The sequence below is a fragment of the Protopterus annectens genome, chromosome 8.part0 (genome assembly GCF_019279795.1).
Source record: "Protopterus annectens isolate FY-2018-M chromosome 8.part0, PAN1.0, whole genome shotgun sequence".
Taxonomy (NCBI): domain Eukaryota; kingdom Metazoa; phylum Chordata; order Ceratodontiformes; family Protopteridae; genus Protopterus; species Protopterus annectens.
The window spans coordinates 236540908-236558071 of NC_056741.1; the positions used below are offsets into that span (position 1 = coordinate 236540908).

General features: G+C 38.1%; 1 protein-coding gene across 1 annotated transcript in view; it reads right to left on the reverse strand.

Annotated features, from left to right (window-relative positions):
• Nucleotides 1–17164, reverse strand: part of LOC122808722 (ephrin type-B receptor 5-like) — a 1437003-nt gene that overhangs the window by 427755 nt on the left and 992084 nt on the right. The window lies entirely within an intron of this gene.

The following is a 17164-nucleotide window of genomic DNA, read 5'->3' on the forward strand; positions in this document are numbered from 1 at the left end:
TGGGGTATTAATCTGTGATAACCATTGTCTCCTGGGGTATTAATCTGTGATAACCATTGTCTTCTGGGGTATTAATCTGTACTAACCATTGTCTCCTGGGGTATTAATCTGTACTAACCATTGTCTCCTGGAGTATTAATCTGTGTCAACCATTGTTTCCTGCAGTACTAGTCTGTAATAACCATTGTCTCCTGGGGTATTAATCTGTGATAACCATTGTCTTCTGGGGTATTAATCTGTGATAACCATTGTCTCCTGGGGTATTAATCTGTGATAACCATTGTCTTCTGGGGTATTAATCTGTACTAACCATTGTCTCCTGGGGTATTAATCTGTACTAACCATTGTCTCCTGGAGTATTAATCTGTGTCAACCATTGTTTCCTGCAGTACTAGTCTGTACTAACCATTGTCTCCTGGAGTATTAATCTGTGTCAACCATTGTTTCCTGCAGTACTAGTCTGTACTAACCATTGTCTCCTGGGGTATTAATCTGTGATAACCATTGTCTTCTGGGGTATTAATCTGTGATAACAATTGTCTTCTGGGCCTGCAATGCTTTATTTATTTTCCAGATAAATTTGATCTCTCAATATGCTGTGAACAGTAATAGCAGGTAGGAGAAATTCATTGTGCATCTCTCTGATTACCTGTTCATTTAAGTTAACATGAGGAGCAGGTCATGGCTGGATGGAGAGAAAAGCCATATTCCCCCCTCAGGAAAAAATACTATAATTTGCCTTTTATGGCTGAACATTTGTCTCAACAATATCACTCCTGCACTTGTGTCATTAAACTTTCAACAAAAGAATATTCTGATTCTGGGCCACTGCCTAGCCAGAAATGCAACCACGTGGATGAGGCTGACAGCTGCATTTTCTGCCCATATTTTAAATCCTCTGAAATTGACCAATACCTTCTTGATTACTTGCATACATTTATATCCAGCAATAAAAAATATGGCATCTTCAAAATAAACACTGCATTGTGAAGATGCCATCCAAAGGTGGATTTAACCATCCATCACAGAATATAATGATTTAGGAAAATACTTCTCTACCTTCAAGTCCATGACAGCTGAATTAAAAAACTGTAATGAAATACTCTTTGGCAATTCTAACATCTGCATTAATGACTTAAAAATGGGCTTGTCTTAATTTGAACAGTCCTGTGTTTGGCAGGATATATTTAGAAAGCACAGCACAAAGACAGAAAAAAAAAAAAAAAAAGAACTTGGAATGAAAGGCAATAACAGAGAAAAGAACAGAGATGGAAGGAGTTCTAAAGAATATCTCCGTATTCCAAGACTGGTTGAGAGCCAACTGATTTTCACAACTATGAACAAGAGTTGTTCTTGGAAGCCTTTCTGTTTTTAACTTGACACGTCCTTGTAAGCTAGTTTTCTCACACTTTAATTGCATTAAAACTAAATTCTTCCTCCAGCTCAAGAGATGCATTTTTGGATGTCTGCATGCAATTAAAAGACAAATTAGCCACCATAAGCAAATTGAACAAGTAAGTCATGGGATGCCAGAGCAGAAATCATGGCAATTTGCGAGCGCTTAATTGCATATGTCTGCTTTGTAAGGAGACCAGTTCTTCATCAGCAATGTATGAGTGTATTTTTTATTTCTTTTAAGTGAATACACACACACACACACACACACACACACACACACACATATATATATATATATATATATATATATATATATATATATATATATATATATACAATTTTTTCCTTAGGAGATATTCAAGGCAGTATACATAAATACTGTGTAAATTCCATTACATTTGCGGGGAGGGTATTGCGATATATACTTCTGTTTACACTGTAAGTGTTCGTTTCAGGCACTGCTGTGAAGGGTTGTGTGTTATAATATACTGCTCAAGTACATCACTTCTGGCCTGACATTTTTCCCCAAAGATCTGTCCTATATCATTTGTTAAAGTTTAAGGAATACACATGAAAAGTCATCCATCAGCCATTACAGTGACTTGATATGGTGAATAATTTTAAGGTCAAGTACCAATTTGTAGTTACTGAATAAAAGCAGACTCAATAGCTACCAGAGTTAGTTGTTTGTCACTGAAATATATGGTAGATTCCTTACTAGCTTGGAGTGAGACTGAAATAAGGCCACTGGCCTGGAATAAGGAATAAGACCTAGAAAATTAGAATTCATGAATTATAAACTGAATTATATAGCTTTTACCCATTGGTTTGTCAACAATTATGTTATTCTCTATGGGGAATATGAACTGCTGTTCAAACTTGAAAGATTCCAAAGCATTTCACTGGTACCTGAAAACAGTTTGGCTTTTTGAAGAGATGTTTTCCTCTGCTGTATAATTACTTGCTTGATAAAGTGTTCTCAGCCTGGCTGAATTTACCCTGACCAGAATATTTTTATTTATACGTCTCTAAAACCAGCATCCATTTGTGCACTAGCCTAATACATGCAACAGAAACTTTCAGTGTAGTTAGTTAATGTCATTTTATGTGGTATTACTTAAACAAAATGAATTTATGGCAGGTTCTGTTATTTGCACCACCTCCAAGTTGCCATTCACAGCAAAGGGGGTGATGAGAGAGCTGTTAAAATACTTTTGGAGTTTACTGAACTATCAAATTTAGGAGATATTTTAAATTCACAAAGGTAATTTATTATGGAAATATATCCGATGACATGATCAGGAATGGGGATATGGTAAATGTTCCTCTGTAGCAGAATGAGGAATGAGTTAACTGAGTAACTAAACTCAGTCAACTGAGTAACTACTGTACAACGGATGAATCTGCAAAAAAGAGGATCTACTTCCAGATTTGTTGTGGGATTGACATGTAAGGACTTACACCATGGTTGTGAACTAAATCTTATCTTTTGAGTGATTTGCAAAATGCAAGGAATAAAGGTGGAGAATAGTTTCATAGTTTCTTAGGTAGTTACCAGGCTATCGATATGTAAGGATTTTTAGAAACCTAGCCATATATATATTCAGTTAAGTTTTTACCCTTATTTTTTAAGTATGAATAAACCAGAGATGAGCAGAATATTTATATTTTGCTCCTATTCATGATGGACAAGACTGCTAAGACAGGTAAATTTGTAGTTACTCATCCATTCGTCCAGGTTGCATTTGAAGAGTGTAGAAGTACTTTGCTTTATGTGGACAAGAAGATGATTCCAAAGAAGTGGTATTCTCTGTGATACATATCTGTCCCTCCAACATGTTCTATTTATGATGCAAAAGAGATTTAGATTTCCTGAGTGTGTGTTTATGCCCCATTGCACTTGAAAATCTGCAGTAGGTCTAAAAGGATAGGGTCGGTTAAGGCTTTGTATGAGAGACAGAGATCACCCCTAAGCAGCCTATGTGACATACTGAGAAGAAGACAAGGTTTTGAGACAGTCTGCATAGTTTTTATGATTTAGGCCCTTGATTTTCTTAGGAAGAAAGAATTCTGGGCATTCAAGTTGTGTCAGATGTTTGGACAGGTAAATATGAAAGGTGAGATTACACTCAACAAAAGTGCCTGGACACCATGGGCTATGTATTAAGCTATACAATGAAAAAGCCCTTTCTTACAATAGTGGATACATGGTGATCAAAGGACAGTTCATTGTCTACATGGGTTCGCAGGTCCCTAATAACTGGATCAATTTCTAGAGGTTTGTTGTCAATGTGATAGTTACAAAGAACTTCTTACTTGTTCAGGTGTACTATTCTACATGTCTTGACATTCAGTTTTAGTCTATGGTTTTAACACTAGGTATTGGTATGGTAAAGTCTGTCTTGGAGAATCTTGGTGTCTTCTGGGAAGTTTATGAGGGCAGTAACTATACAATCATCTGCAGACTTGGTCTGCTATATTCTCATAAACCATTAACAGTAACTTTGGCCTTCCAGAAGTAAATTCCAAAGAGGAATGGCCCAAGTACTGAACTACTAATAACAAGTTTTGTTTGGTAAAGACAGAGCAGCCCACCCTAATTTCCTGGGTTTTATTTGTGTGCCAGTTTGATATCCAGTGAGTTATGTAGGGATTAACATTTAGCTAGGATAGTTTATCTAGGATACCTGCGCGTGGGATGGTATCCAGTGCCTTTCATAGGTTCATAGGTTAGTACTAGGCTATCAACCCTAGGGCCTATACAAGCCTAGCCAAACAATTCCCCGGATATTCCTTCCCACAATATTTACTTCCCTGGACCCCTGTCTAGCAGGATGACTGATGTGATCCCCGGGGTGAATTTCCTATCGCCCATCCAACTGTCAAGGGTTCTTTTGAAGTGGTCTAAGGAGGCGCTCTGCTTGACATGTATGGGCAGTCTATTTCAGAGTATGGGGAGTCTCTGGGTCAGGAACATATCCCTCCAGCATGTTTTGTTCATTGTGATGACAAGGTTTAGATCCCTGGAGCGTGTGGCTCTAAGGGATTGGGATTTCTTTAAGTGGAGCATGTCCAACAGCTCAGGGTTTGACATGGCCTTGTATGTTAAGCAGAGATCGCCTCTGAGTGGACGATATGCCACAGAGTATAGTTGGAGGTTTTTTAGGCAGTCAGCATAGGGCATCTGCTTTAGGCCTGTGATTCTTTTAGTGAGGTATTTCTGCAGCCTTTCCAACTGTTGCAGATGTTTTGTGAGGTACATACCAAATGGGGCGTTGTACTGTATAATGGGTCTAATGTGGGATGAGTACAGTGGGACAATGACCTCCTTTTTTCTGGATGAAAATCCCTTAGTGATGAGGTGTGCCACATAGAAGGATTTCCTGACTGTTGTGGCGATGTGGTTATCGAAGGTGAGACCACTGTCCACCTCTGACCATGAGTTTCTCATCACACTTTCGGTGTTTAGTGTACTGTAACCTATGTGGTAATTCATGGGTACATTTTTTTTCCCAAAGGGGATAACTATACATTTCTTGGCATTAAGCTTGAGCCCATGGCTCTGGCACCAAGCATCTGTTTCTGTTAAGCTCTTTTGTAGTATATCCACATAATTTGGGGATTCAATAATGGCTCTCAGTTTGCAGTCATCTGCGAACTTTGTTAGCCAGAGTCCCTTAGTGTTGGCCTGTACTTCAGAGAAGTAGATGCCAAGCAAGAGCGGTCCCAGGACTGAACCCTGAGGTACTCCACTTGTCACTTGTCTGGAGCTGGATTTGGAGTCGGCTACTTTTACAGTCTGGGTATTGTCAGTAAGCCAGTTGGCAACCCATCGAGTGACGTAGGGATTTATGCCCAACTTAGTAAGTTTATCTATGATTTCAGAGTGGGGGATGGTGTCGAAGACCTTGGCGAGGTCCAGATAGGCTGTGTGGACTGCCTTACCCTCGTCCACAACTCTGGAGACTGATTCGAAGACGTCATTCAGGTTTAGGAGACAAGAACGGCCCTTCACAAACCCAAACTGGCTTGGGCCCAGTGTTTGAAGGTTGCCAATGTCTTTGTTTATAAGTTCCATGATAATGCGTTCCATGCCATTGCAGATCAGGCTTATCAGACTGATGGTGGATCCCCCCTTGTGGAGTGGGATAACTGTAGCTGTGAGCCACTCAGTGGGCACGAAGCCTGAGGTGAGGCTATGATTAAACATGACACTTAGATGAGGTGCCAGTTCATTTTGTAGTTCATGTAGTTCACAGCCCAGGATGTCATCTGGTCCCATGGATGCTGTATTCTTAGCTTTGGAGAGTATGGTTTCTACCTGTGTGGCTGTGATTACCGGAATTTGACAAGCTTTTGGTAGTGAGATGGGCCATTTAGGGGGTGAGAGGGGGGTGAAGTTGGCACTAAATCGATTTGCCAGGATATTGGCAATATCCTTGGGATCAGTATATTTAATGCCATTCTGTTGTAACTCAGAGCAGATCTGAGCATTGCTATTTAGATTCTTGACATAACTATAGAATGCCTTGTGGTTGTCTTTGGAATCTTTGGCAATTTTATTTTTGTAACTAGCTTTGGAGGATTTTATGAGGGATCTCAGCTTCTTACTGAGGCTGGTAAGGGAGTTTTTTGCATCCTGGGATTTTCCTCTTATCTGCAACAGTTTCGTCCTTCTGTTGTATAGTTTGCTTATGGCAGGGGACCACCAGATTCTTCCTTTTTTTGGAGGAGAGCATCTTGGTTCTATTTGGGATGGCACAATTCATGCACAAGTGAATGTGCTCGTACAGTGCCTTAGTGTAGGATTCAGCAGTCGAATGTTCAGCTCCCGTCTGCATGAAGTTTGTCACTTCTGACTTAAGTAGCATGAAGTTGGCTTTGGAGAAGTTTTTTACGAAGGTTTCCTTACTGGGGGGTGGGGTGGGATGTGGATGTCAAGGGTGATTTGCTTATGGTCAGACCTGACCAACGAAGGGGTGACCACTGGTGTGGAGTAACTATCTCTCATGTTGGTAATGAGCAGGTCTAGGATATTGGAGCCCCTGGTGGGACAATGGATTAGCTGAGCCTGGGTGTTGGAATTTATGAATCCTGAGAACTGCTGGGAAAAGATTTTGGTACCAAAGTAATTTTCCCAGTTAATGGCAGGGTAGTTGAAATCACCCAGTATTAGGGTGTTTGGTTATATCTTAATATTTTCCAGTATGTTTAGAAAGGTGTAGTGAGAATTTTGGGGTATGGTGGGGGATCTGTAGCAAGCTACAATTTGGATTTCAGTCTTACCTAGTGTTAGTTGCACCTGTAGAATTTCAGATGCATTGTGTTGGGCAACTAGCCTGGAGGTGTAAATATCCTTGGTGAATATGGACACTCCTCACTTTCTGAGATATAGACATGCAGTGCATATTGATTTGCCTTTTATCCATTACTTTAACAACCTTCTTGTAGAAGTCTAGTGTGAGAGTCAAGAGCTTGCAGTTTACTAATGGCCTTATTTATTAATTCCATAATGATAAAGCTCAGTAATGCACTGAGCGAAAGCGCTTGAGAGAAGGATTTGGAGAAATTTATGTCGTGTGTTTGAGAGAAGGACTTGGAGAAATTTATGTCGTGTGTTTGAATAAACTTTTTGTGGAGATTACCTTTGGCTTCATCGCTGTTTCTTGCTGCTCTTCGCTGCCTTGGATTATACTTTTCACCAATTCCATAATGATCCTTTCCATAGCATTACAGATGAGCATGGTCTGACCTATAGGTCTACATTTCCCAGATCCATTGATGTCTCACAGTTGTGCAAGGTGATGAGAATAGCTGTCTTCCACTCATCTGCCACAAAGCCTGTTTGGTGGCTGACACTGGATAGTCCCTGTAGGGGGTCTGACAGGTGGTGTTTCAGGCTGGCTGGTAAGCTGCTTGGTATATTATCTAACCTGACAGAAGCAGTGCTCTTGGCCTTGTATACTGCCTTGAGGAACTGTTCATGGGAGATTTGAGGGAGGGGTGCAGATGTGGGTGTGAAGAAATTAAATGCTGTCATCTGTGCTAGCATGTCTGGCTGAAGTTTTGTACATACATTTTAGATTAACCTCTGTATTATATGTCACCATGACTAGCTATGATATTGTAAATAAGTTCTTACATGTTGATTTAGAATCTGTTTGTACAGAATGTTTTAAAGACTCGAACAATGTTCCTTTACATTTCTAACTGTGCATATTTGTGAAGAAGATTCTAACTGCAGACTGTCTCAGAATCAGCTGATCTGCAGATGACATCATCAGAATGTTGACAGTTGCTACATGTTACTGTCAGAGGATGAAAGACAGGAAGGAACATTAGTAAATAGCTGTTGGTTTACTTTCAAAATATGAAATGCAAATTAGAACTGGAACATTTGTGACAGTTAAGCTAGTCTATAAAAGAGCTTGGTGAAGATAGTTGAAGTTAGTTGTTGCCAGCTGTCAGTTGCACTGTGCAGTGGATACCCAAAAGGACTCACCAAGAACTGTACGCCTGTCTTTGCTCTATTGTAATAATTTATTTTAGATCAGAGACATTGTTCTTTAGTCAGATAGGAAAATTATAACTAGTCAGAGTTTTTCTAAATGTTAGATTTCTATCCTTCAGTATTGATTTCATTTCCTGGTGATTGAGTTCTGTTTGTTTACTGGAAATTACGGTTTTATATTTTTAATCATTTTTCTGAGTATTACATATTCGTGTTATCTTAAATTGTGGCTGGTCAATCATTGTTTTCTTTAGTGATCTGAGAGTGATTATACCTGCTTTGATAACTTTCCAGGTCACTCCGAAAGCCTAGCTGCTTTAGGTCATTTGCTACTAATTGTTTTAATATTTAATTTTAATAATTGGACAACCCTTTAAAAGGGCATGTAGGCTCTCTGATTGGTAGCAGCAGGTTATCATATTATTTTGGTGAAGGGGCACTGCTGGAAGTCTGGGTTAGGCTTTCTCAGAAGTATTTGAATGTGTGAGATTTAATTTATTTAAGTGTGAGTGTATCAGAGGTCTTAAACTGGGACACATTGCTCTGATATGTGTAATAAGGAGTTACATTAAGGGTGGACAGAAGTATAGAGTTCAGTTCCAGGTTACATAGCATGTTCCTGTTGTGCTCTTAGAGGAAATTGTGAAATATTACTCCTGTTTAAGTGATGGTCTCGCATTGGAGTCAATAGTGAGGATTGAAGTTCCTTAGCTACTGACCCAGGATAGTGGGGGGTGTCTCATTATTGTTGGCAGTCTGGTGGAATATTATCTGGATATCACAGTGGGTATGACATCTGGGAATATAGGAGTGAAGGGGAGAGGTAAATTACAGCTAAATTTATCCACTAGTAGATTGGCTATGTACTCTGTGCCAGAGTATGTAATATTATTTACTATTAGCAATTTACCACCCTCCCTCTACATCCATCAACAGTGCTGATTCAATTCCCACACAGTTTAAGAACTATTTTATATAGACTATATTGCCCCTCAGAGACATTAAAACTTCCAATACCCTCTCAGTACCAGCAGCCTCTGCTAAATATCCTCATCTATTTAACTTCAGCCCAATACCAAACTCCACCATTAAAAAGCTACATAAGCTAAAACCAACCACTCTAGCTGCTGAAAAATATCCGTCAGACTACTTAAAAATGGCTGCAGATGCAATTGTTTTCCCATCTCTATATTGATAAATAGATCTATTTCTGAAAAATACGTTCCTTCCATCTTGAAAAAAATCCATTACTACATCTTTACAAAAAGGTGGCACATGTACAGAGTTTAATAACTACATGCCCATTGCAATCATCTCTCCCTATCAAAAATACTTGAAAATTTTATTCATACTCAGCTTCTATATCACCTAAATTCAAATAATCTGCTTTCAGAAATACATCATGGTTTCTGACCCCACCACAGCACACCCACCACTCTCCTCCACTTCACCAACACTATAAACCAGCATAGGGACAATGGTAACCTAGCGCCAACTGTGTTCCTAGACTTATCCAAAGCTTTTGACAATGTATCACACCAACATTTAATCACTGAACTTTCTTCTTTAGGTCTCGCTCAATCTTCCCTCAAATGGTTCCTTAGTTATCTGTCTAGAAGGCAACAAGCAGCTAAATGGCAACAAAACCTGTCTTCCTCTCTTTCAGTTACTGTAGATGTCCCTCAGGGCTATAACCATGGAGCCCTTGTTGTTAATATTTTATAAACATGCTTCACACTGCCATACGCCAAGCAAATACAGTACAAAGTGCAGATGATTCATCTTTAATATGTACACCCCCCCCACAATATTTAGGACACAAGAAATCACTCAAATTTCTTTTTCTTCAATTGAAACCTGGCTGAAAAATTCAGAACTGCTCATTAATCCAAATAAAACAAAACTGATGCTCTTCACTCCAGAACACTATCTCCATCAAAAATGTTCTTTCTTTGTAACATCTGCAAGTAATACTAAACTTGAGTTAGTACCACAGACTAAATTACTGGGAACTGCAGTAGATGACAATCTTAAATGTGATGAACATATTCTTCAAACAATTAAAAAGACCCACCAGAAACTTGACAGGACAAAACTGCACCTTACAGACTCAGCAAGAAAAACCCTAGCCTCATCCTATTTCCTTGCAACCCTCTTTTATGCCTCAGCAATCCTTACAAACATAAGCTCTACATTAAAGTCCAAACTAGCTCCTATTACAACAAAGTAGCCAAATTTGCTACCAACACTGCACACCAAGCTCACCAAAGACTAGTCTTAAAGCAGCTAAACTAGCTAGAGCTTAATAACTACATCACATAAGCTCAGCTAGTTATGGTGTACAAACTGGTATATTATCCAGAAAAATGCTCTGCATTAAAAACTCCCCCCACAACAGACTCTGATATGGTGATCATTTTCTCCCAAGCACTACTAAAGCAAATAATGTGTTGGGGGACTCGCTATATTTATTTGATATTTGTTTACTGGGGTGGTCTGACTGGGTCTGCAGAATCTGTTTTCAGTGGAGGTCCAGGGAGAAAAGCTCCACATACAGTACAATACAAATACAGTATAGTCCACAAACAATACTAGCGACATGAGGAAACAATATACAAAAATAAGTTGATTGAATGAAAACTAGGTTACAAGATATACTGTACATCTGGACAATTCTATAGAGTTATATCATTATAGACAATTTTAGTCTTCTAACGGCATATATAACTATACTTTACATCTCCAAACTCAGGAACACCATCTGTACACAAGTAAAAATGACTAACAAATGCCCAAGCAATAAAATCCAACTCAAACAATACCATACCCAATCCTGGTCATGCTCATGTTCATCACCAGATTAAGACCTCTAGTGAAAGCATGAACTTCTTATTGCTTATCAATAACTTTTGTCCTCCTCTACTTGAATCATTACACCTCTAACAATTTTTCCTCCTGCTCTTGAATTAATACATCCCTTTTCACTTCCCTTTAAACAACACTTCTCATCTTGCTCTTTTTCTAACTGCCCTCATCTGGTGCTCTACCTCTCTCATGCGGCACCTGCATACCTAAGTCATAAATGTTCTAGATACACCAATTTGGAACAAGCACCCTAAATAGAACTGATCCTATACCATGCTCTGTCAGTCATGTGACCACTATCTTCCTATGCAATACCAATATCTCCCCTTCTACATAATTGTATAAATTACTTCATTATATCTTTTGAACATTTTACAAACCTACATAATACTAAAATCTCATTTCCTACATAATTTTATAAGTTACTTCACTACATATCTTGAACTCCTTGCACCTATTCTCATTTACATAGAATTTGGAATTAAAGAATTCCACTCAAGCAGTGGGATCATTAAGTTGGAAGGAGATGCTGAATTTAGCCAGGCCTTCACTCAGCTTCCCTAAATTAGCCTAGACATAATACCTGAATACTGAGGTATTGGAGGACGCTTCTGGTTTCTGGTTGGAATGTGACTGACTGATTTATGGTCTGATTTGAACAAGGAAGGAGTTGCAATTTGTAGGGATCACAGCTGTTCCATATTGGTAAGTAGGATAAAGCTCTGGATTTTATCACACCTGGTTGGGGTGGACTAAATGGTCCAGAGAGTTTGCATTTGGACTAATTATGTCTAGAAATCTCTGGATGTACATGTTAGAGGATGTATATGTCTCCCAGTTAATAGATGGGTAGTTAAAGTCCCCCAGAAGAATGGTGTTTGGCTTACTATATAGGGATTCTATATTAGTTAGGTAGGAGCTGAGGGGGGATTACAGGGGGGTCATATGGCTAGGCATGATGTGATAGGCTGTCTTATTAATGGTAACTTGAAAGTAGAAGAGATCCAGATTGTTATCTTGCCTAACTAGTCTGGAAGAGATGTCTTCAGTACCTTCTTCTAGTGTAGCAGGTCCGCACATGTAGTAGGTGTTGAAACTCTGTACTGATGAGTTCTCAGTGGTCTTGAATTTGAACCACATCTCCATAATAATGCAAATATAAATGTTTTCCAGGATATGTAGTGCTTGTAGGGAGTAATGTTTTTGTTAAGGCTCCTAACATTGAGAAGCAATACCCTTATGTTATCCCGATTCTGTTTTGCTATGTTGAAAGCTTTTAAGGACTGATGTTGCCTAAAAAAGCAGTGTGTGTATAAGAACAGTCTTTATTTATTTATTTTTCTCTCATTATGAATAATTCAGTGCCATATAACTTACTGGTGTGCTATATTTTTGTGAAATGACTTTTCCTTGCTCTCTGCATTAAAAACTGCTGATAACTGTACGTTTCTGTGCTCTGCATCTGGGCATTGTCTGAAATAGGTCACTTAGTATGTTACCCTGGTCAACAAATTATAAATAAGTCAATAAATGATTCCAGGCACCTGGTGTGAGGATAAAACTGACTGTCTTCTAATCTTCCTAGCATCAAAGACGAGTGTACTGCCTCACCTCCCACTGAGTCATAATACTGACACAGCTAAACTGAGATCTGGCTAGAAATGTTAATAACCTGCGTGTTATACACATGTACTGATGCCAGGGTAAAACAACATTACCTGCATCTAGTGAACATGATTTTTTATAACTTCCAGTTTATAAACCTGCAAAGAAAAAAAGGCTAAGCGAGCGGTGCTGCTAATGTGGTAGATCTTTAAAGTAAAACGTTGCATTTAATTTTTAAATATAAGAACAAAACTTGTTTATGACATGTAGTACTTGGATTTTATAGAAATGGGGCTATCTATAACAGATACCTTTAAAGAAAGGATTTAGAGTTTTATAAAATGGCAAACTATTCCCTCTAGCAGCCTGTGTTTTCTGTTTTGAGCATACACAGTAGTATACATCTGGGTTTAAAGTTACATTTTGTGAGCAGTTTATTGAATATGAGTGTATGATAAATATGATTAGTCTCAGTGGTACTTTTGGAAATCAGTTTTTATACTAGTTGCCAGATGAAGGGATCTCTGTTTACTGTAGAGAAAGGATGTAACCTTCTGGAAACAGCAAAAATACACTGACTCATATGCAAGTATCCCGTGAGTTCAGCCATAGAAAATAATGCATCTTTCTACTTTTATTTTGCAAAACACTAACCTAGTTAAACAGAACGCTACAATATTATGCAAAATAATAATAAATAAGATTATGGAATTAGACTATAAAAGTAAGCTAAAAATTACTTTCATTACTTCAGCCTTATACAAATTACGTAGGGAAGATACGTGTTTACCTTTGTACCATGAGATGCAGTTCTCTTTAAATTTCTGAATGTAACTACAACATCCATGGAGCAAACAAAACATTGGTAATCTAATGTTGAAATATAGACTAATAATAACAACTGCATAGCTTTATAATTTAATGTCTTCCAAAACTTTAGAATAAACTGCCATAGCACATATAAAGAAGCACTACTGTGGACTTTGAGAAGCATCTAGACATTTCCATAAGACATAAAAAAATAAAAACAGGAATTAATGTGCAGACTTCTCAGTGATATAATGTTCTCCTGATTCTCAGTGTGAACTTATGATGTCACAAGGCAGGCTGTAAATGTTAGCTAGCATCATGCATTGTGGTAATGTCCATATGGCTACATAAAAGCCTTCAGGCCGTGTGATTACCTGGGAAAGGCAGTCAAGTCTTTCGGCTTTTCCCAGTTAGGGGTCGCCACAGCGAAACTCTGGTCCGCTCATGACTGGCAGTGGATTTTACGGTGCCGAGTTGCCAGCCCAACACCCAACCTTCAACAAAGGCACGCCCATTCACGCTCGCACCTACCTGCATGTCTTTAACATCACTCAACCGCAGGGAGGACATGCAGACTCCACACAGAAGGTGCTCCAGCTGAGAATCGAATGGGAGAACCACTTGCTGTGAGGCGACAACGCTAACTGCTGCACCACCGCCATCCCAGTATAACACTGGGGTAGACCGACATGTGCTTATGTCTGGAATTGGATGCAATGTTTACTGAAATTCTATTTTACATGAAACAGCGCTTTAAGTAACTATGCATGCCCAGACCATGAAAAAGACAATGCATTACTAAGAGACTCTCAGTTTAAAATTATCGTTTAGAAAAGTGCAGTGTGAAGTAATAGTGTAAGCAGTTACTGTTTTTTCACTTGTAAAACTGGGTTTTAGCAAGTATCCTGAGAGCTGCATAACAACCAGGTGCTCTGAATAACAAAGCAAGCATTTGTCAAAGGATATTACTGATGTCAGAATTGTGCCTTTGTCCTAAAGTGCATACACATCTAGGACCTATTATATTAGTTCCTGATTGGGTAAGCTGCAAGGTCTCTTGCATGGCTGGGTGAAAGCGGCTTGCCACCCACAGAAAGAGATGCCATTTCTAAATTTCTAAAAGTGAATCAATTACTTTGCTTTATACAACTCACGTTTTTTTAATGAAATGTCTTTTGGTCAAATGACGTGGGAACTAGCCCTACGCAAACAATTCACTTTCTTTATAAATGAAAGGAACTCTTGTCAGCACATTTATTTTAATAAAAGGATGCACAGATGACTAATTTCAGATTGTTGTATGGGAAAGTCTAAGTTATACTTGATTGTGTTGCATTTGTGTTAGAAGACTGGGCATCTATAGTCTATATAATTTTAGGTGTAGACCAAGAATTCTATATGCATTAAACTAGTTCCTTAAGGCTATTACTATACTGAATACATTTGTTTTCAAGCAGCTCTGATAACAGTAACTATTTATAAATTAAGTAAGAAAACAATGAGTTGCAGTAAGTAGAATCTTTAGTTAAAAATATAGTGAATATTGTGCACATTCAGGAAAGTACAATGCCTTAGTATGACCTTATTAGCGGCAATAATGTAGACGAACAGCGGTGAGAGATTCTTTCCAGCTAATTAGCAACTTCAATGAATCTTTACAAGTCTGACACCCTGTTATCTCATCTGGTAATGAATTCCGCTGAATGGATGCCCTGAATTTAATAGACTTACCAGCTCTTTTAGAAGCAACTTATATGATACATGAAAATTATACTTATCAAAGAATTTCAGACCTTCAGTGCCTTTCTATAAAGGAAGTAAGCCCAAGTGCATTTGAACCTTGTTTAAAACTGATTTTGACATTCGTTTCACTAGAAGAAACATTTTAGTCTATTTCCTGTATGGCATACAGTACAGTTTCCTGTATGTTGCAATAGATGCCCTGTAGATTTACTATAAATACTAAAAAAAACTTTTCCAACAATTGTTTACTTGCAGCTGCCTAAATGGGGTTTCACAGAGTAAAACAATGAATATAAGAGTTGCAGCTGCAATCTAAGACTTGATAAAACATACATAACTTGTAATGTTTATACATTTTAGGAAATAAAGAACTGAACAATTATCTTGAACTAAATGTGATATTTTAAATGTTATGTTTATTTTACTTCCATTTAATGGTTTTGCTTAACACTTATGCATACATATTTACACATTCAAGTTCCAAACCAATAATAATAATTATAATAATAGTGAGGTACAGTAGTTTCTGTTTGCAAAGGTATGCTGTAAACAAGAATTTACATGCCTTATGTATGAAGAATGGGTCAATAAATCTACTCAGTAATTTTTTAGTCTTTGATAAAAGGTGGCATGAAAAGTCGTAATATGAGTAACTAAGAAATATCCAGGGCTGTTCAATTATTTCAACAAAGTCAGCACTTCACCTCTTCACTACAATTATTACTGTTTATTGCATTACCAAAACACTTAGCCTAGATAAAGGAATAAAGTTATTCAACAACGAAATATACAAATGTTCATCACTTGAAGCCTTGGTGATATACAAGGACAACATGGCCCAAGGAGATTTTCTTGCCATCTGTCCATCTGTCACTCTCTAGGAAAATGGTTTTAACCCAGCTCTGTGTTTTTATAGCCTCAGGCATATACTGCAAGGAAAATAAATCTCACATGCTCAGTTACTAAGGAACCTCTTCCATTACTCCCTATGCCTAAAACATTCATGAATTAGATATAAACACCACAAACAACTTTGTAGTATTTTTTTTCTAAACTAAAGGGTTGTCATACAAGCAGGCATTAAAGTGCATGGCACAGTTTCCTTTCATTGTCTTGGTTACAAGAACTAAGTGATACAGAGAGTTAGGGTTACTGCAGAATCTGAAAACACATGGAACATTCCTAGGGGATTTAATGTTCCAGTCCCCATACAGGCTTATCTCATCATAGTAAAATTAACAAACTGAATGAAGGTTCTGCCTAATTAGAAATCTTGTATGCGTTAAAATGGAAGCTAAGGGGTAAGATTTTCCTTTGGATGTGCTGTTGCTCTCTTCAGTGTCTTTGGGAGCTATGCTTGTAGTGGATATATTCAAGTGTACAGCTGCTACGATACCCTAAGTCAGACTCACTCTCCAAAATATAACACATATATCTTCTGTTAGGGAATCAATACATGAATTTAAAGGAGGTGAAATGTGTGCAGATCTGACTAAACAATTACACCCCCATGAATGTGTAAATCTGTAAGCCATTCTCAAACACAAGAGACCATCAGCTGTCAAAATCTACTTTGCCTATGGCCCAGGGCATAGCTGAAAATGGACCATTGTCCAGTTGACCTACCCAGTTAGCAAACAAATAAAATAAAATTAAAAAATAAAACTCTTCTGCAGTGGGTTACAGCTATCAATGAAACAATCAGGAAAGTTAATAATACAAATGTGTAACATTAGTGATGTCTGCCAGGCACAGATTCTGACTAGCATGCAAAATCAGTATTAAGTAGGTCAGGTGGCTCCTAATGTCATCTTAGAAATAATACACATTTTTCACTGAGAGTTTATGGTTTATTCAACACTCAAGCAAAAATAGTTTTAGGTTAGCTTCCAGTTTACAACATTTTAAAGTCTTTTAAACCATTTTAGTATATGAAAAGATGCAAGATATTATGTAGGCAGAGTATGAATGCTGCTTTCAACCACTTGCCATCTTAACGCCTTACCAAGTTTTGTGTGCCCTACCTGTGCTAATAGTCATAGTGATAATTGTACCTGTCCTCATACTGAAAAATCACACTCCAGCTTATGGTAATGCTTCTACATTTCATACAGGTACTGACTTTATACTGGGGTCCCCCTGTATGCACGTACATTCTTTCTGATACTCATAACTCAGACTTATACTAGAATTAAAGGCTTATTCATACACACACAGATACTAACAGGAGGT